The sequence below is a fragment of the Atheta coriaria genome, unplaced genomic scaffold (assembly GCF_025399875.1).
Source record: "Atheta coriaria isolate IRGN ID8LTWV9N9 unplaced genomic scaffold, Caltech_Dcor_3.1 hic_scaffold_9_pilon, whole genome shotgun sequence".
Classification (NCBI taxonomy): domain Eukaryota; kingdom Metazoa; phylum Arthropoda; class Insecta; order Coleoptera; family Staphylinidae; genus Dalotia; species Dalotia coriaria.
This window is the reverse complement of record NW_027045451.1, coordinates 4657905-4685018: the sequence shown is the minus strand read 5'-3', so window position 1 is coordinate 4685018 and position 27114 is coordinate 4657905. Positions and strand designations below refer to the sequence as shown.

Here is a 27114-nt window from a genome sequence, read left to right as displayed (position 1 = left end):
TAGATATTGGTTATAATAATTGCTTCGGATTTATTAAAAACATTGCAATAATTTTATTTATAAAGTGGTTATGATTTATTTGTTAAAATGTGTTGAAATGTTTGGTATTAATTGTAAATATGATATTTATGACGAAATTTTAGATTTAATCAGTAAAAAAATTGCATTTTAGTTCGTATTTTTTAAATTTTGCGCCAAAATGCGTGGCGCTGCCTGTCATGTCACCAGGGAAGTGACGTCAGTGTTGACTAATTTTTCTGATTGGTTTTTAACACATTTTGACTCAATTTTACTGTTTTTTTAACCCAAATTTTATTAAAAACAGTTTTTTTAGTTCCAATTACCATTTTTTATTTTAGTAAAAAATACTAGTATTAGTTTCAGTTAATTAAAACCCAAAAGACATCTTCCAACCGCCCTTCATGCCCTTTCTCCAAAGGTACATAAAACAACGAACATATGGTTGATGTGTTGCTCGCATCTCCACATCACGTTTCCGAAACGTAGCAATCAAACAAAAACGTAGTATCGGTTTGATGCGTTGATGGCTGCACTTGTCATAATCTTAAGTGGTTAGAGTTTATTACCTCTGACGTGTTCATTAATTTTTTTTTGCTAGCCTTAACCCCGGAACATCTTGAAACGTCTTCGCGTCTCACCGAAAACAGTTAAACGTTTCCTTTCGTTTCACTAGATGAGTCAAATTAGTAACCGTTTCGTTTTTCAGCTTTTTTTTTTCTTTGGTGTATAATTGATTAAAGTTTCAATTTCCGTTATACCATCAGGTTTGTCATTGTTGTGTGCGAAATAGGATCGAAATTTAAAAACGGCAAAAATGACAGTCGGTGGGTAGATACACTACACTCGACAAACTGTTACTAATCGTACCGTTAATATTAAATTAATTTTTTTTTCAAAAGTAAAATATATTTAAGTAAGTTTAATATTTTTTGCTATATAGGTTTAGCCGTAGCTGTGGTTCTCTCAATAAAAAATAAAACGAATTGATTATATTTACTATCAACCATGCGATTAAACTTTATTCGTAGAAATTGATACTCGGGGCGAAACAATTTATGCAGAAAATGTTTGTAAAGCACACGCTTATTTATTTAATCAAACAAATTGGAAGCGCGCCGCGAGCCGCCCTGAATCCGCTCGGATCGCGATAAAGAGTGGAAATAAAGAGCTGGGCGCGTATTATTTGGTAATTAATTAACCTTAACCAGACGCACTATGCTTTAGCTTCAGTAATATATCATATATTACTTTATAAGTATTTTTATAGTTTTTTATTTTTAACAAAAACATCAATAAGCTTCTATAATTGTTATTTTTTAATATCAAATTTTAGTTTCTTTAAATAACTAAAAAGTCACTGATATCTGTTAGCATTTGCGTCGATTAATTATGAATAAATATGAATAGAATGAATTCCGACGTCTTGGCACTTTGCACGCATAATGGACGTTAATTAATTACACGTGCATGCGAAGTAAAAGTGCTCATTCATCGTTTGTATTTTCTTCCTCTAAGAAGAATAGCATTTAATGAAAATACAGTATGTCTGAAAAAATATCCCATACGATTCCCACCTGTGCACAAGAATTTTCAATAAATTCATCAAATATTCCCTGTTTGATGAAACCACCCAGTTTTCTGTTGTAACAAATTCAACGACAAACGCGACGAGATAATTTAACAGGTCCCCGAGTAGTAACTAAGCAACACGCCTTTATTGGAATGAGCGTGTAACTTTTACATTACAACGAAAAAAAAAAAAAACGCCGCTGTTGACAGCCGCCTTGTGCATGCGTTTCGCATACTTGGCGACGCACGAGCGCTCCGCCGCCCCCTCCCGAGGGTGCAAGACTGCCGTCTGACGGGCCGCTCCTAGGAGGTCATCTCGCGGGAACCGCACCTTCGCGCACCGACGCCGTCGGCTCCCAAGTAATTCACTTATACACGCATGCCACCCCCACAACCGCACGACACACGCACACACGAACAATGTGTTTATCTTTGCTGGCGAAGCGTCCAGCGAGTGACTCCAGCTCAAATGAGTTGCCCGCGCCCTTTTCGGTCGTGAGATGCTTATCGCGTTTTATGTCGCTAAGATGTAAATTAGACGCCGTTCATCCTTTAACTAATATAAGGAATACTCGTAGGTATATGATCCACATACGTAAATTACTTTCGCTACTCTTTCTAATTGATTTTTTTAACAACAATAAAACAATGTAGAAATTATATTTTTATTATTCTTATCAGAACTAGAATATTCTTTTGCTTCTATTCGGTTGATATTAACCCTTGTCGTAGTTGAGCACGATCATACTACTCGTAAACGTCTATAAATAAAATATTTTTCATGTTTATATCTTTAGCATTTTATTGTTGTGTGCATGAATACAAACATTGTCCATTGTCATTTCGTTGCACGACATGCCCGTGTTCCAGGGTTTTATTTCACAATCCGCTGCTGAAGACGCACGTGAAAATGAGCGCCAGTGTGAGCAATCACGTACTTGATAACCAGCGAGGACAGCACGACTCATTCTGCGCCTTTGCAGCGTGCGTGAGGATGTCGTGCGAGATGTTGAGACAGATACGCGAGTAATGACACGGATATATCATGCTAGGACGTGGTATGTCCACCCAGCCGCCCCTTTTGCTAGGTTACTATTAGTGTGGCATGCTAGAACAATGAACGGAAGAAAAAATCCGAATGTCATACTTTTAAAAATCTATATAGGTATAGCTATAGCTATATTTATAAAAGAAAACAAGTTGTGTTAGTTACAACGTTTATAACTCAAGAACGGTTGGACAGATTTTGATTATCTATGATTTTTTGGATTTGTCTTTGTCTCGAATAGAAGAATAATTATTAAAATTATTAGAATTATGGTTTTAAGGGTGTTAAATAAGGGTTGAAATTTTTATAAAGATTTAATTGTAATAATAACTAAATAATTGAATTTGAGATGGCCCTAGAGCGCATTATTATCAATTTACATTTTTTTTAATAAAATTTGAATATTTTTTATGTGCATGCGCATAATATGATAACATTAATTAATTACTTATTTTTTTTCTATATCTACTTAATATAAACTGAAGCATCTACTTTATGTGGAGTATTCTAATTCACCTAAAGCCATGAAAGAATGTTTTATACTCACAAAGAGTAAAGGACGAGAAAACCTTTTAACTAGCTCGTAGCGTGTGCATGTATGCCACTTACGGTTTTCCGTCGAGAGAATCATCCCGGCGAATCGCTTAGCCGCGCGCAAAGCAAGCCCGTTGCTTAAGATCTCAAGGATCATTGTGAGCTTTAATTAAGAGCGAATATAAGGATTATGCAAATGCGTTCTTGTCCGCCGATAGATTGGAATCTTTCGTCGACGGTGCTGAAAGCGTGGTGCTGCTCGGTAATAGCGGCTTAAAGATGTGACGCTGTTCGATTCTATTTACACTTGAGGTTTTCCACTTAAGTTTTCTTGATTAACTTGGGCAAAGGTTAGGATTATCATGTCTTCTGGAAAGCGTGTAATTGAATTTTGTCTTTTAACATAATTCTTTAAAGTTTTTTCTTTTTTGTTTTAGATTCGCTGGGTGAGGAGTATCGATGAACAACAAAGTAAATGTAAGTAAATTTTTAGGTTAAGTTAGGTTAACTAAGATTAGGTTAGGTTAGGTCTTTACCAAGCATAACGGAAGAAATTTTGCTTCAAAAAATTAAATTTTTTTTTTGCAATTTATTTTCTAATTTCTAAAGGAATAGGTATAATAATTACGTAAACATAAAAATTTTTAATAAATAATGTTTTTCTTTCGAACACGCAAAAAAACACAAACACACACAAAAGATTCTTAATGTCGTGCACCAATATACGAGGAACTGATAGGAATCGCACCTACATTAGAAGTTAGAAGCTTTTATCTGTTTATCAGTCGATCTACCTCTTTGCACTAATATCACACACGGCGACAATGGCAACTAAAAGACACACAACACATCACTTTATTGGGCGCTGTCTAATAGCGTCGCCGGCGCTCTGGGGGCGCCCCATCTAGCGTGTGTGCGTTACTGCTTATCAAGATCAATGAATAAGTAAGAAACGTGTGTGCACTCACACACACACAACCGCCACCTTATTACTTTCTTCCAACTCGGGTGTTTTGTACACCTACTCGTAGTACTTTAATATTCAAACATTTCGTGTGTAGTCCTAAAAAAGTCGTGTCAACCTCGGGCGGGTAGATAATACATAATGTCACCCTCATATTTTTTCCTTCATTTGCATAGGTGCTTCTTAATGTGTTTGAGGTTTTTATTTCTAATAACGTGTAACTATCTAATAGCTCACCGAGTAAAAGTGGTAAATATGCGTTTGGGTTTCGTGCCGTGGCTTTTCGGTCGTTTGGGGAGATTTGCTTTATTAATAAATGATGCGTTCGGGACATTGCCTTCCTCTTTGTACGCCGAACGCGTAATCGACTTTTTCTTACTAATTATTCCGTTTACTATACAAACCGAGCGGACAATACCTGCGAAGCAGCGTCAACAAAATGTAGAACTTTGATAATAACTCGCTAGGTATCTAGGTAGTAAACCACAAAAAGTTGAAAAAGGGTTAGACATATAGACATCCACAAAAAATTATATAATTGCTTGTAATGTAGGTAAGTTATTGTCGTAGAAATTCAATATTTGATTGAGTGTTTTTTTATGACTCTTTTTTCTTATTGTTGATATGGATCATTGATTGACTTCTTTTTGCTTAAGAATATTGTATTATAGAATTGGCTAGGCGATTTGCTAGAATATTGAAATTTATTTGGAAGCAATATTTATTTCATCAATAATATATTAATTTTTAGCGTCTTGCGAGCAATTTTTAGTTTTTTAAAGTTTTTCATAAATTATATTACATATTTCTCATTTGGCTATTTTATTTTGAACACTTTTAATATTTACTTACGTAGACTTTTTTTCGTTTTGCTAAGATACATTTCCCTTTCTTTCATTTCCGGCCAGTCACGCGTCGACGCTCTCGTTTTCTTGCAATGTTGATATTGTGGTCTTCAAGGGTGAGTGTTTAGCCGACTTAGGAGACTAGTGTCTGACGAATTTGGTAGTAGCACCTCATGCTGCTTCTTGATTGTCCTAGGGCACGCGCTGGACATATGGCACTAGAACTATAATTTAATTTTTATTAACCAGTTCATTAGCGCTAAAGTTTATTGTTCTTACCATAACTTTAAAATAATCCAGAAAACTTTAAAAATTAGAAAAAAACTGGAAAAAAAAATACAAAAAATTTAAAACTGAAAAATTTATATCAATTTATCAATAAACTTACAGGTATTATTTTTATTTGATACTACAATCACATTTTGCACTACCAAGAATTTTTATTTATGCCAAAAAACAATTTTTTTTCTAATTTCGCGCCTAAAATATTATCATTCATTCACCATATGCAACACCACTTTATTTTCCTCAAAAAAGTCGTTATATTGCATACCATGCCATACATTACCCCTTGTCTTGAACATATAACTTAAGAAACGTCTTAAGACGTTTTTATACCCACCGGTATTGAACGCACCGATGCATACTGTCCGATGCTCACTGGAGGATGACAATGCATCGTAACGGTCGCGTGTCGTACTCGTGCACCTACCTAAAAACACATAGCACTTTAAGCGCCCAACGTGTGCCTGTGCCCTTTATCTTACGATAGCGAGGGAGACGCGTGCCCGCAATTAAATTCACTTCCTTACGTTGTTCGTTAGATTCAAAATTGTGCAGTCGGTAGAACGGCGCGGCGTGCAGTGGGGATGCAGGCGCAAAGTCAATGTGTTAAAGAATATCTTTCTGATAGTTTTAGTCGTGCGACGAACGTCTTGAGATTAAGACTGGTTTTGTGATAAACATTTACAACAATTTTATAAGTGCAACGTGGACATTTTACCTCGTGTGATATTATTTCGGGTGATTTAATAGTTAAATTAAGTAATTCTTTAAGAAACAGCATTGCAATAATTTCAAGGTTAGTAAAAAATTGTTTTTTATTAATTATTTTTGATATATTGAAGTTTAAATCAAAATTTTTTCTGGTATAGATGTAAATTTTTAAATTAAATGCTACAACTATTTGTTTATGCGTTTTTTTAATATATCGTAGTAAAAAAATGCAATTGAACAAAATATTTTAGTATTTAATGAATTATTCTTAATTAAGAAGTATTCCCAATAAATATTCCGCGTTATATGTTTCTGAATTTAATACTTATGATGATAAATTAAAAATATGCGCAAAATTAAAGATTCTCACATCATTACTGTCAAAGGGATCAATTATTGCACGCCTATTTGTATTCTGGACACATACAACAAGTTGCGATTGCAATGCAACGCCAAATCAATGAATGTACACTTGCAAAACACACGCACAGACAACACATAAACAAGCGGTGTGAAACAGTACGAAACAGTAAAATGTATTAATAGGTGTCATTCCTATGAACGCCCGAGTATTGCCCGTGCTTGTGAGCGTTAGCATTGAATGAAAATGAAAATAAAAAATAAAACAAAACGCGCGCGTGAGAATATAAAAAAAGCAGCAGTAGCAGCGGGCCTGCTTCGCCAGCCGGTGAGCGGCGTCGGCGGCGGCAGTGGTGGCCGGCGTGGATCGGAATCGAAAGCGCACGGCGCGACCCGGAAAAAATGCGCCGCGCGCGCTAAGTACTTTTTTTTATTCGAACGCGCGCGCGGCGGCCCTATTTTTTCCCGGCGCGCATTTTTTATTTTTATATTGGGCGCCCCGCGCCACCGCCGCCGCCCCCCGTCGACGGGCATCGTGTGTTTGGCGCTTACTCTGCCGTGCGTTTGTGAGCGTACGAGTGGAGGACACCTGTTGTGTTTCGCCGAGTGTGGGCCAAAACGATGGCTATTGATAGAAATCGATGCCGGCGCGTCTCTGCGATGATCATATGGAAATCGCAAGTTATATCAGGACCGTAACAAGTTAATTTACAAGGCACTTTATTTTTTCTTGTATTTAATTGCCTCTTTTACTAATGATCGTCCAATGGGAAGGAAATTCATTCATTAAACCCGAATAAATTGATGTCGATTCACGAACATTTGCCAAATAAGCAATTCCGGGAATTACGTACGAGTGAAATAGTGAGATGAGATGCAGATGACCAGACACTGACCGAAATCGTTGCGTCTTTGTTAAAATTGCCTTCGAAGACAAAGGAATTGCGAGTCAGTGGCGATGTCGACGGTGTCATTGCCGTCCGAAGGAGATTTATATCTGCGATTCTAGGGGCGCAACTTCTTGAGCGCACCAGAAACCAGATGCTCGAATTGACTTCCACGCTGCGGACCTGCAATTACATTAAATTACTATCCCCCGGACCTAAACATCGATTTAATAGAATTGAACGTCTAATTGCCGATGGGTCTAAATGCTCAATGCTCACTAAAACGGTTTTATTGCAAATGAATGCAATTTGATAGCTTTTACGATCACAAAACACGAAAAATTTTTTTTTGTTAAAACGTATAAAATTAATTATTTACGTATTTTAGATGATATATTAAAGAAAAAAGTAAATTTTATGTTTTATACTTGATTATCTTGCTGGAGTTGAGAGAAATAGTGGAAAGAATGATCTGAGCGTAGAACGAAACGTAGCGCGAAAAGCGAGCGAGTCCTAGTTGTAGTTCAGCGTGTTGCCACTCGAGGATGCCGGGGCGCCACGTGTCGGACGCCTTGGCTGCGTCGCGACGGCTGCTCATGCGTCCTGCGCCCCCACTCCGCACACCGTCGGACGCCGCTAGTGTGCCACAAGACGGGCATTCATGACCATGTCCCCTAAGTGTGTTGATTCCTACCGCATTATGTGTGTGCGCCTTTCATAAAATATCTAAGAAAATTTAAACTCTTAACATAAGGTAAGCCAAACACTGCTTCATCCAAGACAAAATCCTTTTTTATTTATTTTTATTTTTTTAAATAACCACCCGAAAAATCTCTCTTTTTATTTACAACCAAAACACAATTAAATAAGATTTTATTTTTTGCTTCCCAACAAAAAATAAATAAATTATGTTCGCCGTTTTCAAATAAAACAAAAGTGATGCGAAAATAAAACTGGTTGAAGTGAAATTGAAGTTTCTCCGTGCGAGCGTAAAATTAAAGGACAAGTGTGGGACTTAGACGCCGGCTCGCAAGCGCCTGAAACACGTTTTCATAGTTCGGCTCTCTGAAGTTCAAGTGTGCGCATCTGACAACATTTTAAATAAAACATAAACATAATCTGGTGAAAATAGATTCTTTTTAAATTGTCAAGCCACTCTTCACGTTAAACCGGCGGTAAATGATTTACATCAGAAGATATAAGAGGATAAATCCAAAAAACAGTATGTATTTCAAATTTTCGAGAATTTAAGTTTTGAGAAATAAAAATAAAAGTCGAGATTTGAAAAAATTAAAATTTTGCTTTTAAATATTTTTTATTGAGGTTTGTGAGATTTTAAAGTCAAAAAATGAAAATTTGATAAATTTGCTTTTTGGAAATATAAGTTGTGCGGGCAAGTGCTCGAGCGTCTCGCGAGTGAGCGTGCGAAGGCGCCGGGCAAAGGAAGTGGTGGGAGCAAAGTGGTGGGGCACGGGCGGTCAGCTCCGCAGCGCAGCGCTGGTGGCAAATCTTAAAAAATCTTCGAGACGACTTAAAAATCAACTTAATTATCCTCCCCCCACTTGCGGCGCGCCGGCAGGCGGCGGAGGCGTGGCGTGGGTGGTGGGGAGGCCGGCGGCCGTCGTGCACTTGCCGCGGAGCGACGCGACGCCGGCGCCGCGCCGACGTTAGGCGCGCGTACGACGAACGTCTTCCCAGTCAGTCGTCGGCGGCGGCACGCGTCCTCCGCTCACACACGCGCTCGCTCGCTCGCACTCGCTCCTTCTCTGCCGGCAGCGTGCGCGTGCACGGGTGGCGGGCGCGACGCGCGAGGCACGGCGCCGTCTTACCTCGAGACGCCTTCACACTCCTCCGGCATCCTTCGTGGCGGCCAGCGGTGCGCGCACACCCTCACACCCGCCAGCGCCAGCGCGAAAGCGAAGAGCGCGCACGCCGCGCGCACCACACAGTTCAGTGCCGAGACGTCGCGACGACGGTCCTAGGACGCCTTCACGACGCGCCGGCGACCACCCCTCGCAGGAGAGTGCTACGCACGAGCGTCGTCGTCAGTCGACTTGGGACTTCAACTCCGCCGGACTTGTTCATCCTTGCGAGCGCGCGCGAGAGTTGGACTTTGACTTTTCGCCGCGCGCTTCGACTTGGAACTTCGTCTGAACGCAGTGCTGCGATACAAAAAATAAAACTAAACCAACAAGAAAACATTCAGTGAACTTTTGTTTTTCAAATATAACCGCTATATTTAATAACCAACCATTTAACCAGTTAATAAATTAAACTTAAATGTACGAGAACACTTAGTGAAAATTAACTATAATCACAGTTTGAACTGAACACGAGTTTTAAACACAGTTTGCTACATGGACGAATAATACTGGAGTGGAAAAACTATCTTCTTCATCACCAACTATTATTATCCTCCTTTAAACAAAAAATCACTCTGCTGCTCATGGATATTTTTTATTTTTGTTTATGCGAGTGTCCGAAGGTAATTTATTGCTTATTAATCTTAGTTAATATTGTGCCAACGGTGATTGAAAATTTTACGCGACCGCACTTTTGCCAACCACCAACTTCAACTGAAGCTCACGCATCGGAATTGCATGAAACTCACCGAACTAAACCCTGCAGATTATTTTAAAACTTGTTTTATTCTTTTGTAAAAACAAGTCGGACTTGTTCTCTTTCACAAAGCCTATACAAAGCAACGTAATTCATGTGTTTGTGTGAATAAAATGAAAGAAGGGTTTCGCGCGCTAACGGTTTCTTACATTCGAGTAAACAAAAATATACGATGTTGTAAAATTGGTATTTTATTCGTGTGTTATTACTACTACATAGTTGGGTTTTGCATCAGAATATTCGGCGCGTTAGTTTTACCAGTTTTGCTAGTTTCGACCAGCATCGTTTTCGGCTACGTATAATTTATGCTCTCAAAGGGAATTTATGGTATTGTGCACCGTGCAACGAACTCGCTGTGCGCGGCTGCCCGAAACGAAATTCGCCAATCTCTACATGCGGCGGCGGCGGCTGCAGCGGCAGACACACGCACATCGCGTGTCCCTCTCGTGCCGCTCTCGATTCTCTCGAGTTTCGGAACGTTCAAAATGTTTCAATAATGCACTCCGGCGCGGCGGCGTTGCACGCGGCAAAACATGTCTGCCCCCCTGGTTTGTTCGTTGTTTTCGGCCGTCGCCGTCGCCAACAATTCGTACATTATTTCGTACGCATTGGTGCGCCCTCCGCGGCCGCGATGCGTGTTTTGCACTTTCATCATGCTGGTGCGTTTCGTTTTATTTCATTTTCGCAATTTGCAAATTCGCTTTTCGCTCGCCTCCAACGCACCGGCGTATTCTCATATTTCCTGCCTGTGTATAGTTAGTGCTCCCAGTACGTCGATGCGTAGTATTTTTTTAATACCAGCGCCGCGCTGTAATAACGACCGACGCACCGCGCGCGCTCAGAGTTTTTTTTTTTGCGCGCGTTTGCTGTTCGCCCGCGCTCTGCTGTCCCGAAAAAATGTAACAAAAATTTAATTTCGAAATTTCCCATCCAGCGCGCACACACAACACACAAACGGTTAGAAAATAAACGCCGCGCGTAATATTTACCGGTTTTATGTTTTTCTGTTTTCGCATCGTTTTGCCCTCCTTTCAGTTTGGGAGTTTATTTTGCGTTTTCGAAATGTTACCCAAAACCGGTTTGATCACGACGTATATTTTCATACAGTAAACAGACTAATGTGACTCATGTGTGGCTTAAAAAGGGGGAACGCATCTATCGGAGGGTACTAAAAGCTTACCGTACCTCGAAAGCTCCTGGTACCCTCGTTGTATAATAAGTTGCCTATGTTATACTCTTGCAAACAAGTTTAAAACTCGGTGTTTGTAATGTTTGAAGAGTAGCCTAGGATAAAAGTTCAATAAATTTTCGAAAAAATTATTTTTGGGGATTCTGGACGTTACTCATTCTCCACTCGTGGTGTGAGCGTCCCGCCCCATGGTTTTGATGTGTTGGCGGTGGCGGCGCACGCAATGCACACGCTCCAGTCAGCGCAGACTGTAGTCAAGGCAGCATTTGGCGGTGGCAGGCGGAACGTTTTTTTTACACTCGCGGACCCACGCGTTTGTTTTGTTGCGCGTCCTGGCTCGCGGCGGCATCAGTTTCCACGAGGGCAGTTGGCGGCGGACGCGCTGCGAGAAGAGAGAGATTTACTGTTTGTTTCGGCGAACTTTGCGATAACATAAACTAACTGTGCCGACGCGCGGCGCAAAGCGTAAAAATGTTTAAAAACATGCGCAGAGCTGCAGCCTCACCACTAAACCAACTAGAAAAAAAAATGTGCACAAATATTACGTAAAATGCATGTGCACCCCCATAAGCCACCAAACGACAGGCTCAAACAGAAATGAAGCACATCGAAAAGATGCGCAAGTTGCACATATGTAAAATACGATGGAAAAATGCAAAAAAATGAAATATTGGAAAACAATGCGTTTACGCACGCAAAAGAATTAAATCCTTTCGAATTATTTACGAGTGGATTTTACAATCGCGCGTTCAATCGTGCACAACATAATTTTGAAAGATTTTTTTTCCCAATACTGATACTATAAGTCATGCAAATTAATCAAAACATTCGTAAAAAGATTGAATGTAAATAACAAACATAATAAATACAGCGCAACGTAGCGCAATTAATAATTTAATTGCATAATTGTCGCCAGCGCGTAACAGTCCGCGATAATTTGCAGAAATGTAGAAAATATCGGGTGTATATTTATATTATTACGAAGTTAAACACGCTCACCATGAAGGCAACACGCCAATCACCCCCGCCGCCGCTACCCAATTGAGATATCAATGAAAACGAAAATGAAATTTGTAAATTAAATTGCGCGATGCGAATAAATAGCGCAAACATTCACATCTACGCACTTGGAGCGCGGTAATTGTGTGCCGTACGTGCGGCATGAATGAATGAATGGCGTGAGGGTAGGTCAGTGTCAAATATGTGTGAATATTAATGTAATTGAAACTGATATTGTGTTTAATAATTAACCTGGTTATTGGCGCGGTTGTTCGGTCGACGCCACTCGGCGATTAAATTTTTAGCGGTCGCGCTCGCACATATGCAGGGGGGCGGGCATGCCGATTGAGTCCGGCAATAAACAAACACTCGATTTATATATAATAATCATATAACCGACCGAACCACCGCCGCGGTATTTATTCATATAATCATATATTAACGCATTTTGTACGAATTCATTTTCGAAATGTATAAATTTATACAATTTATACAAAACACTGGGATGTTTGTATAATTTCATTATGATTTGTGTTGCGTTACAAAACCACCGCCACCGCCACCAGCCACCCGACGACACGCCAGCGTGCATCGCGCCGAAAATAATGATAAAATAATTTATTTTAAATCGGTTTCGAAATTGAATTAATTACTTGTCGATTTAATTCGGTTAGTATTTGAAACTAATTTATATGTATATTTTCAAAAAGCCACCTACTCAATCATATCAATTTTTGTTTTATTTAGTTGTTCTTTCTGGTCAGTCCAGAGGCGTGTTGTTGGTTGCCTACGTTGAAAGCGCATATCGCTGGACAATTACAACAATTCTTTGATAATTACACGGATATCGGGCGGTAATACTGTCAGTCAATTAGCGTATAATAGCCGAGTGGATGTGTGAGTGAATATTTGCATTGTGTGCGTGCCAACCGCTGCCCGCTAGCTGTAACTGCCGCCCCCTTCCTAGGCATATCGCGCTACATTCACTCCATGCACATATATACAGCGTGCAATGATTTCGAAAGCCAATATGGAGGCGGGGGACGGCATTGCACTGTATACATCGACAAACCCGTCACACTACGCACTGTTAATAGATTATGCACTAATGTATTTTGCTAAACCTAAACACATGCGATATCAATCGGCAGCGGTAGTGGCGGCGGCGGCGGCGTGCATCAATGACACACAATATTGTACACGAGCGCGCAAGCATGACGGAGAGAGATAGACGCGGTGAGAGTGAGAGTGTGGAGGCGGTGTGTGGGTGGTCGGGTGGCAGGGTGGCAACGTACATAATTTGGTCACTAGTTTACACATTATGGTTAATTGCGGTCGGCCGCAAACGACTGTTCATTAAACGTCACTGCACGCCGCTGTTGCCGCCCCCGCGTTTGCACGGTTAGCGAAAGTTGTTGCTTCCGTACACATGTGATGCATTGTCACGTGTTTCTCATATATTGGAAAGATTATGTAAATAACGTCATTTATTACCTATAATAAATTCATAATGTTGATGTGTGTGTGTGGCTAGGTACAGTGCGCGCACGTGGCGTTAGTTGCAATTACCGGTGACCATTTCCGCGTACCGGAAATCGCCAAACGTCATGCGTCCGAACGTTCAACTCACGCACACAATTTTTCGCTTCTTCCATGCGTCGAAATTTGTTACTTTCACGTCCGAATAAATCGATATGCAGCTGTCGCTAACAATTATTATAAATATTTCATTCCTCTTACACCGTATAAAATGTGAATAAAAAACGTGGAAAAATATTTGAATCAAAAACTTTAAACTCAAAGTCCGAAAGCATTTATAGCCCATTTTTCTGGCTGCAGCGAAATATAAAAATAAATCAAAAAGCAATTAAATGTCATACTCATTTGTCCATCAAGCAGAGTGAGTGACGAACGCGCATCAACTCTCGCTGGCATCAGCGCTCTCTGGCAGGGCACTTGAAAAAATTAATTGTAACTGTAACTCAACGGGGAGAGAGAGTGTGCAAACGGTTTTCGCGTTTTTTTTTTATTTTGCGCTAGGCTCTGGATGGGCGGCGCTGGCGGCACATCATCGTCAAAAGTCAACAAGTCACTCGCGCACTGATTCAACCATGAACCACGCAATCAAATAATCCAATAAAATAGCATTAAATGACGACCTTAATTTCACTACAAAATATCGCGCGTTTTCCAACTTGAATTTTTTTTTTCCTATGCGTAGAAAACTATTTATTATTATTGCTTGTGGCACTTACTAAACGATAATTATTTGTTATTATTTAACGTAAAATGCGGGTTATTGGAGAAATCTTTAAAGGAAGGTTGAAAAAATTGCATGCCAATGTTTCGTAACAAAACTCGAAGCAGTTTTGAAATATTAAAGCCCAAAGGAGACGTCAACTGGAGTTTCTTCTCTTAAAAATCAAATTATCACATTTTATTTTGATTTTTTCCGTATTTAAAATATTTTATAATACGATCCTGTAACTTAAAAGCATACCAAACACTTATTTAATATTCTTGGTGCGTTTCTGTCAACCTATTAGTCTGTTTCTGGTGCAACTTTATATCTCCACGCCGCACATGCCCCCATATTCTATTTCTGGATGTGTTTTATGTCATTACAGCAATGTTTCGATTTCGATAAAGCAAACGACATGGTTCTTAAGTAATTTTATACATTATCACATCATATCACTTCTGTTTCTATTTTTATTTCCGACGCAAACACGTGACACTTCGTGTGAAACGGAAAAAAGCGATTGGAACGCCAGTAGGCGTCTTGACAGCGCAAGATTAGGTTACAAATATTGTAATTCACTTGTGTGATGATATTTTATTAACGATTATGTTTTGTTTTGCTTGCAGACTACGTAAATGGACTATAACTTGCTCCCAACTTCCCTCCCTTCCAAACGGTAAGTGATTTCATTTCTGTACTCAATAAATTAAGAGTAGCTGTGACTGATTTTGGTGAGTGTTTGTTAAGGTTAGTACTAGTGTGACTATTTTCATACAGATGGCGCTCACGCGTATCTGGAGCAATGTTTGGGTAGGCGGGTGCGTGTTTATATACACACGATCGCGATATTGCCGATATCCTCATTCGACGCGCTTCGAAAACGGCAACACGCTAATTGATTTAAAGCACTTAACGAACCCTAACCGCTTTCGATCTGTGCGCGCTCGCAAACGTTTCCGCGTGTGCCCCCCGCGCCGGTCGAAACGGAAAGTGCAAACATCGAATGCCGAACGGCGCGAGATGGGTCGATGACAATATCGAATCGTCTGGCAAATTAGCGAATTAATGCGCTCGTTATAAGATTACCTGCATTGCGTGCGTATTTGGTTTATCGCCTATATACACTTCTACGCATGCACAAACAATTGACAATTTTGAGTTCAATTAAATTGCTTTAACTTAAACTTTTATTGGAGGTATTTTAAAAGAGAAGAGTCATGTCTTATTGGTGTAATACACCTGTTCGCATCAAAGGGAACGCGTTTCTTATTGGAGGCGCACCTGTTCCGTGACGAGGCGGAGTTTTCGTGCGACTAAAATAAAACGTGCGCGAGTTAAGACGCCGAACGTAACAAGTGGCTACGCGCTGAGAACTTGGCCACTCCTTGAGGAAATTACAGTTTTCTTTTTACTTCCATCTTCCACCAATCAAAAAGCATAGAATTATATTATGATAAAATTGCTTTGACGTGTCAAAAAGATCGTTATGAAAATTACGTTTGTTGAATAAAATAACAATAGACTTGTAAAGTACGAGAACGAGTCGCGTCGGTCATAGGCCGCCTGTCGGTCGCCGGAATGCTACTTACAGGACATTATGTCCTGATAATAATGTCTCCAGCGTAGCGTGTCTCCTCTTTTTTTGCTTACGCCAACTGCGCGCGAGCACTGCTTGCAAGTACAAACGAACGATGAACACACAGCGCATAGAAAGTAGAAAACATAATAATGTCGGTTTGTAATACTTTGGCAAATCTAATGAGTAATGACTACATTTGTGTGCGCTGTGTACCGGTACTTACAATAAAAAAAGCACTAAAAATAACAGGAAGCCGAATGTAAGCCAAAGCCACATCTCACACAATCGATCTGGATCTCATCTCGTGAGAGTAATTTATTTATTGTTAGAATAATACGCCACACAAAACACACAAAAAAAGAAACTAATTAGGTAATTAAAACATCTGATAGAATACGAAATTAAAATTGCTAATAATAAAAAAAAGAAACTCATCAAATATTTAGTCAGGACGGGATTCGACGGGACGCTTCAAACGGAAAGAATAAAAGAGGATATTATTCAAACAGTGAGCGTGGAAAACTCAAATTAATTAGCGCCATTGATGCCGACCAGACGCGTTTGTTTAAATTCTCTCTTGAAGCCAGTCGGCGAGAGCGATTCGCGGATCTTATTTCGCGTCGCGAGCCGGCCAATAAGAACGCCGCGCGCCGGAAGTGCGGAGGAGTGTTTCGGACGCGGCTCACCTTCTTTTGTTTACACTTTGTGCACTTTGGCTCGTTGCCTCGCTGTGCGCTGTTATTTTTTTTTTTATTCTGGCACAATAAAAGCGAATAAAAGCCGACGATCACGACATCCGGATGGAGTTGATTATAATTTCAGCTTGTTGCTAGAGATGGATTTCGAAATTGTACATTGAATATATGCCCACTTACGAAATGTTTTCGTATCTGACCATTAACAATCCAATTACATGCTTATTTCCTAACTAATATTATGTATGCAAATGTTTTTGTATGTTTGTGCTGCTTTCAAGCAAATACCACTCAACCAATTTTGATAAAATTTACTGGAGATAGTTTAGACTTTGGAAAAGATAATAGGCTACTTTTGTCGTGAAAATATTGCTGGAAGGGTGTACAATAAGGGATGAAAGTCAATATGTATTTTATTCACAGTAATAGTTGTATAATCTAGAGGGCGCTTAAGTGCTTCATGAGCATTTCTCGTTTCTCCAAATTAAAATTAAGTATTTTTTGAATAAGATGGCATAATAATAGATACGTCCAAGAAACAAAAAGTAATTAATTTTTTGAATAATAAATCCTGATCTGTTTAAATTGTAGTATAAAGAGCACGATCGACATTATTTTGCAATCGATGATTTAACAGGTGATCATTAAGTGGAATTATAATACTCAAGTCCACATTCGTGGCACATGCTGCTCCTAGCCTTGACAGCATCCTGTTTTCGAGCGAGCTCCTCTCGCGCAATTATATTTCGATAGCGTCGTTGCTGTGTGTGAATTACTTGTTGCTCTCGGTGACAAGTAAGAAATTATCATTAGCGTGCGCCGTTATAATAATCAACTGGATCGGAAGTTTTCAACATGTAGACAGTGTTTTTTTTTTGTATTATTTGTTGTTGCTCACCAATGCGACATTAGTGGAATTTCATATTTCATTCAATTCTGTTTGCATATTTTTTTGTGTGTCATATAGGTAATAAGCACACGGAAATTAGGTGAACAACAATAAGATGGCAAATGTTGGCAAAATCGGGCGATATGAGACTGCCTAGAATAATGCTGCTCGAGTATTGTTCGTTTATCGCGTCGTGAGCACGCCAGCACAAAGTAAAGGGGGTAAAACACATCTGCCGACTTTGCGGCACGGCGCGCACCCCTTGAAAGAAAGAAATTACCACCTGGCGGTTCTCTGATGTGCGCGCCACGGTGCGCAAACAAGAAGGGCAGGACGATGACGACGTCGCTTGACGAAAGAAGGGAGTCTAATCTACCACTGCACATATGTGTGTGTGTTAGTTATCCTCTACCTCTACGTTAATTTGGCTCACCTCTAGTGTAACGCTTAGAACCATACGGAACAATTTATGACAGCAATTTTTATTTATTACATTTACATATACCTTACATCTGGAGTCACCTTGTTTCGGAATGCACTCACGCAACAAATGATACAACAACATATGTTCGATATTTTTTGCGAAAATTTGCCTTAAATAAGTGCCTTAAATAAGTCTACATCGTTCAAAAACTGATCGATCTTTATCGATCACTGAACATCTTGTGTTGTGTGTGTCGTCTACTTTCAGTAGCGCCTATTGATGTCATTTTAAAGGCACTTAAGAAGTCGTTGTGGTTTGTTATTATCTGTGGGTGGCGTGAACCCTGATGCAATATCTTCAGGTAAAAGCAAACAAAACATAAAAAAGAGCATTCAAGGCAAACCTTTTATCAAAACTACGCATTGCCCACAAATTAAACTTCTTTACAATACGAGAACAAACAAACAAACCGAGAATTAAGATTGATCTGCTCATAGGCAAGAAAATGTGCAATCGACAACTTGACATATGATACTTTTTGCATCTGCAAAAACATAATATTCGATTTCGTTTTACGGTCAAATAGTTTTCTTTTTGGTCGAGCGTACTTTAATCCAATTTACTTCAGAGCGGTCAAACAATACCTGCATTCGATCTGGGGATATGCGGTCGAGAGCGGATGTTTATCTCGCATGCGTTCTGACGACAAGTATTGTTGCATAATTTAAGCGATAATTAACTTAGGTTTGACCGGTGCGCACTGGCGTCCAGCGAGGAAAAACGAGGACACATACACACACGCAGGTTTTCTATTCAATGGCGGTGATGGAGAGCTGGTTTCAAGTCCGATGACTTTATACCGTGCATCCTGCGGAATGCCGCGAATTCTTTGGACCGCATCACCTCGGCTCACTTGATGATACGTTTCGTACGCCAAAGCGTAGCGGATATCCTTTCCGCGTTTATATCCGCGACGATTTACTTCCACTATGATTTCATGGTAAAAATATCATCAAGTTTAGTCGTGTGACTATGACTAAATATCAACTCAAGTTAATCTCTATGACTATAATGATGTGATTAAATTAAAAACTTTTTTATTGGTTTCTGACACCTTGTATGACTTGCATGCGACTGGTTGGAGGATGGTAAAATGCTGAAGCGCGACGAGAATGGCATGTAAATATTTTGTCAACTCGAAAATTGCCTTTTTGCATTTAAATTAATCGTTTAATCGAAACCTCGGCGCCGCCACCACCGAGGTTTGTCGTTTGGAGAGCACCCCGGTGGTGCGCGAGAATTTTCAATAATTCAGAATTGCGTCGGGCTCCGGCCGCATTCGACACGTTCAGTTCTTGCTAAATAATTAGCGCATTCGCGTAAAACTGCCCCTGTGTCTCGTATGCCAGTCGGTCATCAATTTCGGAGGCACATGAAAATCGCATTCGGTATACGCTATTGGCATGAGGCGAAATTTATTGCCCTAGGTCTGGAAATTAAAGCAAGCCTCGAAAAGCCAAAATCAAACATTCCCGCTTTGTATGACCCAGAAGTCATGAAAAGTCCCCCTTTCTGTAATACAGAAACATGTGCGCAGTTAAGATCGAGGGACGCATATGTGACGTCGCTTAGTAGTAAACGTAGTAAGTTATACGTCTCGAAGATGACGTAACAGACTTGATATCGTTAGTACCTTTTGCTTGAGCCTTCGTAGTGCCAGGTGTTGAGTTCCCAACCGGAGGGGAATGCACCTTGAGACATTTAAAAAGGTTTTTAAAGGTCGATTTCATTCAAAAAGACGTCTAAACTTAACAAGAGGACTTGCTCAACACCAGAAAGGTGCTACTATTAAAAATAAGGTCCTACACAATTTAATAACAATTTTTCTCACTAAATTATTTAAAAAAATCGTTTTTTGCGTTTGTTTACAAATCGACATGTGTCTCGGTACCATCTCTCGAATTTAGGGAGAGCGTCACACCGCTGGTTACAAGTTTAGTGGGTATGATTTGCGAAATGCGAGTAATATGTATTTTACGTATCAATGGACGAGTGGCAGCAGTGCACAAACACAATCTAGACGCGTGGCGTCGGCACGCTCGTGCCACTGGTCCTCGGTCCCGTTTTTTTCCAAACTCCCTGTTTTGGTATTCAATCTCCCTCTTTACACTGCATATACGAAGTGCATAGAGGTACAAAACAAAGAAAGCGGCTTCCCCTCTTGCAACTTGCAAGTAGACACCGGGCCTTTCGCTGCTTCGACATAATCTTAATACTTCATTGTGATGGTAATACAATCGAACAACTTGTGGCCATCTGCCATCTGCGCACGGTGATGACGTAGTGTATATACGTCGTATATCAACTTAAAGGTTCACTTAAAGTCGTAGCTACCTGTAATGTGTATTCGTGACGTCATTATAACGTAACACGGCGTCTCAAGGTTGTAGGACGTCCGGTAATACCACCTTGCATTCATTCTTACCGTTGTGTAAGTCGGGGGAATTCCCCGATTAACCTAGATTACCAGCAACGCGGAAAAAAACATTTCCATGTTTTTTTCGCTAAAGGCTATTATTATCTATGTTCGTAATTAGGTAGAAAACTCACGACAGCACACGAGATCGCACACACGTACCGTTTGAAGGATTATTAGTTTATCCATTATAATAATATTAATATTTTCCCGAACGCCACGCCATTCGCTTGTTTCGTCGTCGGCGACACGCGGCTAAGGAAAACATTTATTTTAAAGCCGTTGGCGCGTGAGCGCTTCCTAAAATATTAATGCTATTCACTTGTAGCGCACTTATTGCGACAGATATTAATATTTCAGGCTGACGTAGTTGCTCCTATCTTTGCCCGACTATCGACGGATTAAACCAAGTCACGCTTGTCACGCGCCTTCACACAATCACCTCTACCGGGAAAATATCGCTCTTAAACTCGTTTATCTATATTGACTTTTCTACCTGCGTCATATTTCCACCAATTAAGTTTTTGAGTAATTTTTTTTTATTCGTTTGGGAATGGAAAAATGTTTCGATATCAAGTTTTGGTAATATTTTAGTTTCTTTGATATGATCAAAACTTGGAATCGTGCATGGGAAACATTTCTAACGACGGTAATAGTTTTGCTTGCGATGTTTATTAGTTCACATTCGCCGTGGCGTGCGCTATGGATACTATGTGCAGACACGCCACCGGAACCGCTCATTGTGTTCGCGCTACTTAGTCGCTTCCGCTAGGCGTCGCGCTTCCGCCGCGCGGGTCCTCACTCGGCAACGCTACACTTCCTTCGCTTCCTCTTTCAAGGGTCCCGGCCCACAGCAACACTAAGGGGAGCTTACTTGGCTGGCGCGCGCGCAATTACAATTATGTGCACCCTTTTCGCGCGCGCGTGGCACAACATTAAGTTGTCTACAGGTGTGACTTGCTTCTTGTTATTAATATATCTTGACTACTTTGACGATTTAAGCCTTTGCAAACTAAGTTGCCTAAGTTTAGGCGTCTGTAAGTTTGAAGTGTTCATCTGTAAAGTCTTAGATATGATTAATTCGATTTTATCGGTTTGATATTTATCGGGATGTGCCGATTGTGCCGCCTCCGCATGTGTGTGTGCGTTGTGCAGCGTGCGCGAAAAGAGAATACGGTCGCGGACCGTTGGTCAAATGCAATGCGAGCGCTTTTATAATTCAGTTATTGATTTTGTCGGGTGGGGGGAGGCTTTTTCCACCGCCCCCCATCGGGCCGCATCCTGCCGGCAGCAGCCACCCGTCCCGCACGCTCATACTCTCTCACGGCTACTTCGTGTACGCATAACCCATATGGTTGTGTGGGTGTATGTGTGTGTGCATTAAAAATTGAAATAGATTTTTGCATTCGTCCTGCCTGCATGGCATGCCTCAGTCCTGTCGGGCCTGGTCTTTTTTTTGTGTTCTGTTTTTTGGATTTGCACGGCCGTTCGTCGTCATCATCCTATACCTAGCCGCCCCACGCGCGCATACGCACTATCTGCATCGGTGTGTGCGTGTGTAGATTGGTGCACCGGCACACAAAAACCGAGCGTGTGAGGTGGGGGCAGCGCGGGGGGCGGTTTGGAGCCGGCCGTGTGAGCCATATATAATTTATGAACGCGTCGGACGCGTCCCGGCGTTCGTCGGCGGCGGCGGCGGCGTTTTCCATGTTTTTCCGCGCTGGCATCTGTCACCAAATTACCGGACCCTTTCAGTCACCTGGTGAATTATTCAGAATATTTTTACAGCCAACACCGCACCAGCGCCGGCGTTTGCTCTCACACCTCCGGTGAGCTGCCGCTCTCAACTTGCGTATGCCTACGTATATTACGTATATTTACTAATTTACATATTTACCCGGTTTGCTGCTGGCCGACGAGCGAGGAGCAAATCATCATAATTATTCTCCGTGCCCGCGTTGTGCACTTTGCCGCCCCCCATCATCACAAATGCGCAAACATTTTTTCAATTCACTGCTTTTTACTTTATGAGTGACCAAAGTGCACATTAAAATTAATCACTTCAAATCGGAATTTACATCCACAACGAAAAAACGAGGGGAAATTTTCTTGCGGTTGAGAAATCACGTTCCTTAGATTAAAATCAGACTACTTGTTGCTAGCATATCCTTGTAAGAAAGGGTCGACTGCGGTGGGTCACGCCTTGCGATTTACTTAAAGAGTTCCTTCCGTGCGCGCTCCTTACAAACGACTTCCTTATAAGATTTCCTCGTCTCGGAGCTCGGCGCCTCTAGACGCTCAACAGGTTGCCACTTATTTCGCTCCCCTAAGGACTACGCTCACATCTTAGACCACTTTCAAGACGCTCGACGTTTACCGAGTATAGTCCCGGGACGATTTTCCGACTTCCCCTTATTTACTTCTTCGTCTTTTCGTTTACGACCTCTCAATGTGTTTGCGTCATTTAAAGACGCTTATCTGGAATCACGAGAAGTTTAAATTAATTCGGAAATTAGTCGAAGTAATTACGAATTACATTCGCTCATTGGCTATGAAAGGCATAGGGTTTGATTAATTTTCTTCGTTCGGCATCTCAAGACCGACGGTGAGAGGTGGGAATACTTCATGTCGTAGAGCAAAAAGGTAATTTATCTCTTTGGAAGTTTGCGTTCTTGGACTATAATTAATTGCAGAGCAGACTGGGAATGGTCACGATCAAATGGACACGAAACTTTCGACATTGTTGCCAATCGCAAAACTTTAATTGCTTTCGGAGTTTCCACAATAAAATCCACCAGTGTTACATTTTTCATTGCATTCGTATTTATTTGACTTTTAGAAATAAATATTTTATTTAAAAAAATAGTTTAGAATTAGTTCACTTTGTAGGTACGGACGCGTGTGCCAATACGCCAGACACGCTACGTGTAGATAAATCCATTTATCGATTTTATCAAATTATTTGTGTTCACTTTGTGCGTTTGGCGTGTGTGTGCAAACGCGCAGTGTATGAAAGAGGCACGTTCCCGATGTTTACTTGGCGCGCCTGACTTGAAAGTCGTACGCTGTAAAAACACACCAAATAATGGTTATAATGGTAAATCACCGGGCGACGGACGACGGGCGAGGAGAGACAGCTGCAACTCGCTTGCATCCTCGTGCTCGTGCGCTAAAGTTGCAACTTGCAACCAGCTGACTTCGTCTCCGAAAACCTCGGGCTGAAAACAAAGAAATATACCCTAGAAACTAGGCACCCTCAGATATAGCACAAAGAAGGGTGCCTTGGTTTTACGATTATACCGGAGGGTACATTTTACACTTCTCCCTACAACCAGCCATCAAGGTATGATCACCAAACTTTTTTGAACACTCTCTTCTCATTTTTAAACCTCTATAATTTCGGAACTTTACCGGCACACGCCAAGGGGTGTTTCATCATCACTCCGCCTAGAAATGCACCCTGTGCGTAATATTTTCGGGTGTTCCACTGCAACTAAACAGTAGGTCATTAGGAAAATTATATAAAAAAACGAAAGTTTTTTGTGTGTGGCATATGTGTGGTCAATTTAAAATTGAAAAATTTTAATTATGCAGCCGCGGATCACATCGAATGGAGCGTGCAGTCAATGAGGTCGGTTGGCGTGGAGGTGCGGGGGTTTATTAACAACCTGTTGATTGGAAAATTAATAAATTGATGTGGTGCATCATGTGTAGCACACGCGCGCCACATACAATGACACAATCGGCATATTATAATACCAAAGCGTAAAACCGCAACCACTCAAATGTACCAAAAATAATTCATTCGTTCATTCATAATTTTACACGTACTAGTATGCATGTATATCATTTTCATAACATGTATTTAAACATGCATATTAATCGCGGCAGTTTGTAAATTCAACTATTTAACTAAATAATCAAAACAAGAATTTAATTTCGCGAATTTTCATTCGACGCTTTGCATTGTAATTGATAATCTTCAAATGTGTACTGTTTTATTCGCGTGTAAATTTGTTAATCGTTTGTTAATCATATTTATCTATTGGTTTTCATAAATTCATTACTTATCAGATTCAAAACATCTGCGTTTTCAAAAAAATATATTTTTTCGAAATATTGAAGAGGCCACTTATTTCTTGTACTTGTAAACTTCTTGAGCATTGATCATGTTATTGATCGATGCGATTTTCATATCTTTCTTTACCTCCTACGCCGGTCCAAGTTTGAAAACAACATGTGCATACATGTAAGATAAGATGAATGCCTTCAAGGTGTGCTTTAAGATATGCTTCTGAAAACGACCTGTTCGGTAAGATAACAATAGAAAAACGCAGGTAGCTCACCAGTAAACCTGGAAAAGGATTAGGGCCATCGACGACCCCAATGATTTTGCAAATACTGGATGCATATATTTTGAAATGTAGAAACCTACGGAAGGGTTCGCGGATTTTGAGCGTAAAGGGTGAAAGAAATATCCTTTTGGCATAAATATGTAACATCTGCGGAAACACCTTGGCGGTGCTTCAGCGTCAGCTTCCTTTGAGTGTGAAGAAACATCTGCATGATACACAATTGAAGCAACAATAATATATTAAATTGGAAGCAAAATAATTTCATGCAAAGTAAAAGTTCGTTTGTCGTAAATGTAGAAGAATAATAATCGGGGGCATGTGCTGTTTGTATTTGGATTTATGGCACGTACCACAAACTTAACCTTAAAAAATTTACCTCAAGGGAAGGAGTTATAAAATTTTACAATTAAATAGGAGAATAATGAATTTAACGAGAAATTAAATTTTTAATTTTTATTTTCGGTAGTAAAATATAAAAAAAAATATTTTTTGATAAATATCATGATGCTAAGGAGGCGCACGTTCTTGTAATTTGCTCGCTAGTTTATATCCGATTGAACACAAATTGAAATCGCTTGCGGGAAGATGTTACACGTTTGCCACCTGGTGTTTGAAGCACTTTATAACTCATAATGTTCCTACAATTCAGCGCCTACGCATCACCTGTCCTAAAAATTTAGTTTGTCTTGGTTTCTGCACAACTTCTGATCCATTTCCGTTGCTTTCTAAAGTGGCTAAGAAACAGCACGTACTTCTAGAAAATCGCTTAGAAATTCTTATGCAATTCAAACCAGGAGAAAATTAACAAAAGATCAAAATAACTTCCGGTGTGCCACAAGCCCCTGTTACTGATTTAATTGATACTTTCGAAGCAAAGTAACGAACTCGACGACTTTTTGACCACAATGCCCACCAGACAATATGCTTGACCATGCCGAACACCTAAAAAAAGCACCACGGGTGATTTACGAATACAACGTATTACACGAGTCACAAAGTAGAGTAAACGTAAGAAGTTGTTGTTGAATTGTTGGACAACTAACTTAACTCGCTTATCGTCGAATATCACATTGAGGCGTGTTAAAAGCCGTTTAGGCGTTGTGCACAATCACGACAAAGTGTAAACGGTGTTAACTGTCCTTGACGAGGCGTGCAGATGGACTTGTTTTGTGTAAGAAGCGATAAATTGTACAAATTGATGCACAGTGTACATTGACAACACTAATAATTTACGTTTACGCCTTGCTGTAAACTGCACACCCACTGTTCATACCTATACTCTTGAAAATAATTTCTACTCGTACCTACAATATAGATTTGATGTGTTGTGTTTGTAACGTTTTGACGGGCGTAGAATGTTTGTTAATAATTACTCACTCTCAATTAACGGATCGATGCAGGCACTCGGTGACTATAGCATAAAAAATCGTGGTCGCAAAGATCAAACCCCAGCTTCATTTAACGAATCGAAATTAAAAACAAACAAAAGGATTTCCGCAAAACTACGAGGGGGCATAAAATAGAAAGAAAAAAATTTTATTCAGTATCAATCATGATCAAAAATGAACGTGAAAATTGTTTCTGTTTAGTGTTTAAAATTTTGTGTGATTTTATCAAGCATTATGCTCTTGTACGATATCGTCGACGGCGGCGGCGGCGGCGGCGCCCCGCGAGGAAGCGCATGCGTTGCGTACGGGCTCGCGAGAGCGAGATTTTAAAGCAAGCGGCAATGAGGGAATCAAACGGCGCACTTTTGAAGCGATGACCGCTCGTTCGATCGATGTTTTATATAAAGGCTCGCTGCCGTGGGGCGGCATGGCCACACCCTAGGCTAATTGAATGAGAGGAGAGTACTCGACTCGTGCCTATGCACTCTTTTATCGTTGCAGCATCTATGCGCTTCATCTTAATTACTTTTTTCGTCACAATCTAATCCTAAACAGGAGGTAAACAGTTGGCGTCTTAAGATGAGCAGAAAAAAACTGATAAATGATATGTCATCGAAGTGATTAACCCGTGCGAAAATTCTGAATGATTTGCAAGTTTTATTTTTATTTTCGCTTCCCGAAGACACAGTTAATTAAAACTAGTTTAGAGTTCGTGCCACGTGGATAGTGAATACTAGACGTAGGTATCTACCATATGTCTATGACATGTCTGGTTATGGTTGGAAGTTTGACCAAAACGAAACTTTCTTCGATTGCGTTGCGTTTTCTTCGTAATGCATTTGCACGCTGAGCAAAACGAAAGTAATTAACAGGATAACAGTTGCACGATAAGGCAAGGTTTGGGGTGAGTTACGATCTAGGCGTAGCCTGAACATACATACTTTCAACTTTGCCTTATGTTAACAAACTTTTAAACTTCCGTGCCAATCGAAAAGTGAACGCGCCGAGTGCAAAGTTTTACCGCGGTGTTCATTA

At 40.3% G+C, this 27114-nt stretch overlaps 1 protein-coding gene across 8 annotated transcripts in view; it reads left to right on the top strand.

The window, feature by feature from the left end:
• Positions 1–6002: 6002 nt before the first annotated feature.
• The window catches only part of LOC135798926 (homeobox protein prospero-like), a 39020-nt gene continuing 17908 nt past the window's right edge, over positions 6003–27114 (top strand). For 5 of the 8 annotated variants that reach the window (XM_065311919.1, XM_065311918.1, XM_065311917.1 and 2 more), the window contains exons 1-2: positions 7870–7978; positions 14900–14949. The gene's annotated coding sequence lies outside the window, so the exon portion shown is untranslated. Of the gene's footprint in view, positions 6063–7869; positions 7979–8372; positions 8447–9290; positions 9710–14899; positions 14950–27114 lie in introns of those variants that run through there. The other 3 variants (XM_065311911.1, XM_065311912.1, XM_065311910.1) reach the window with 3 other exon arrangements.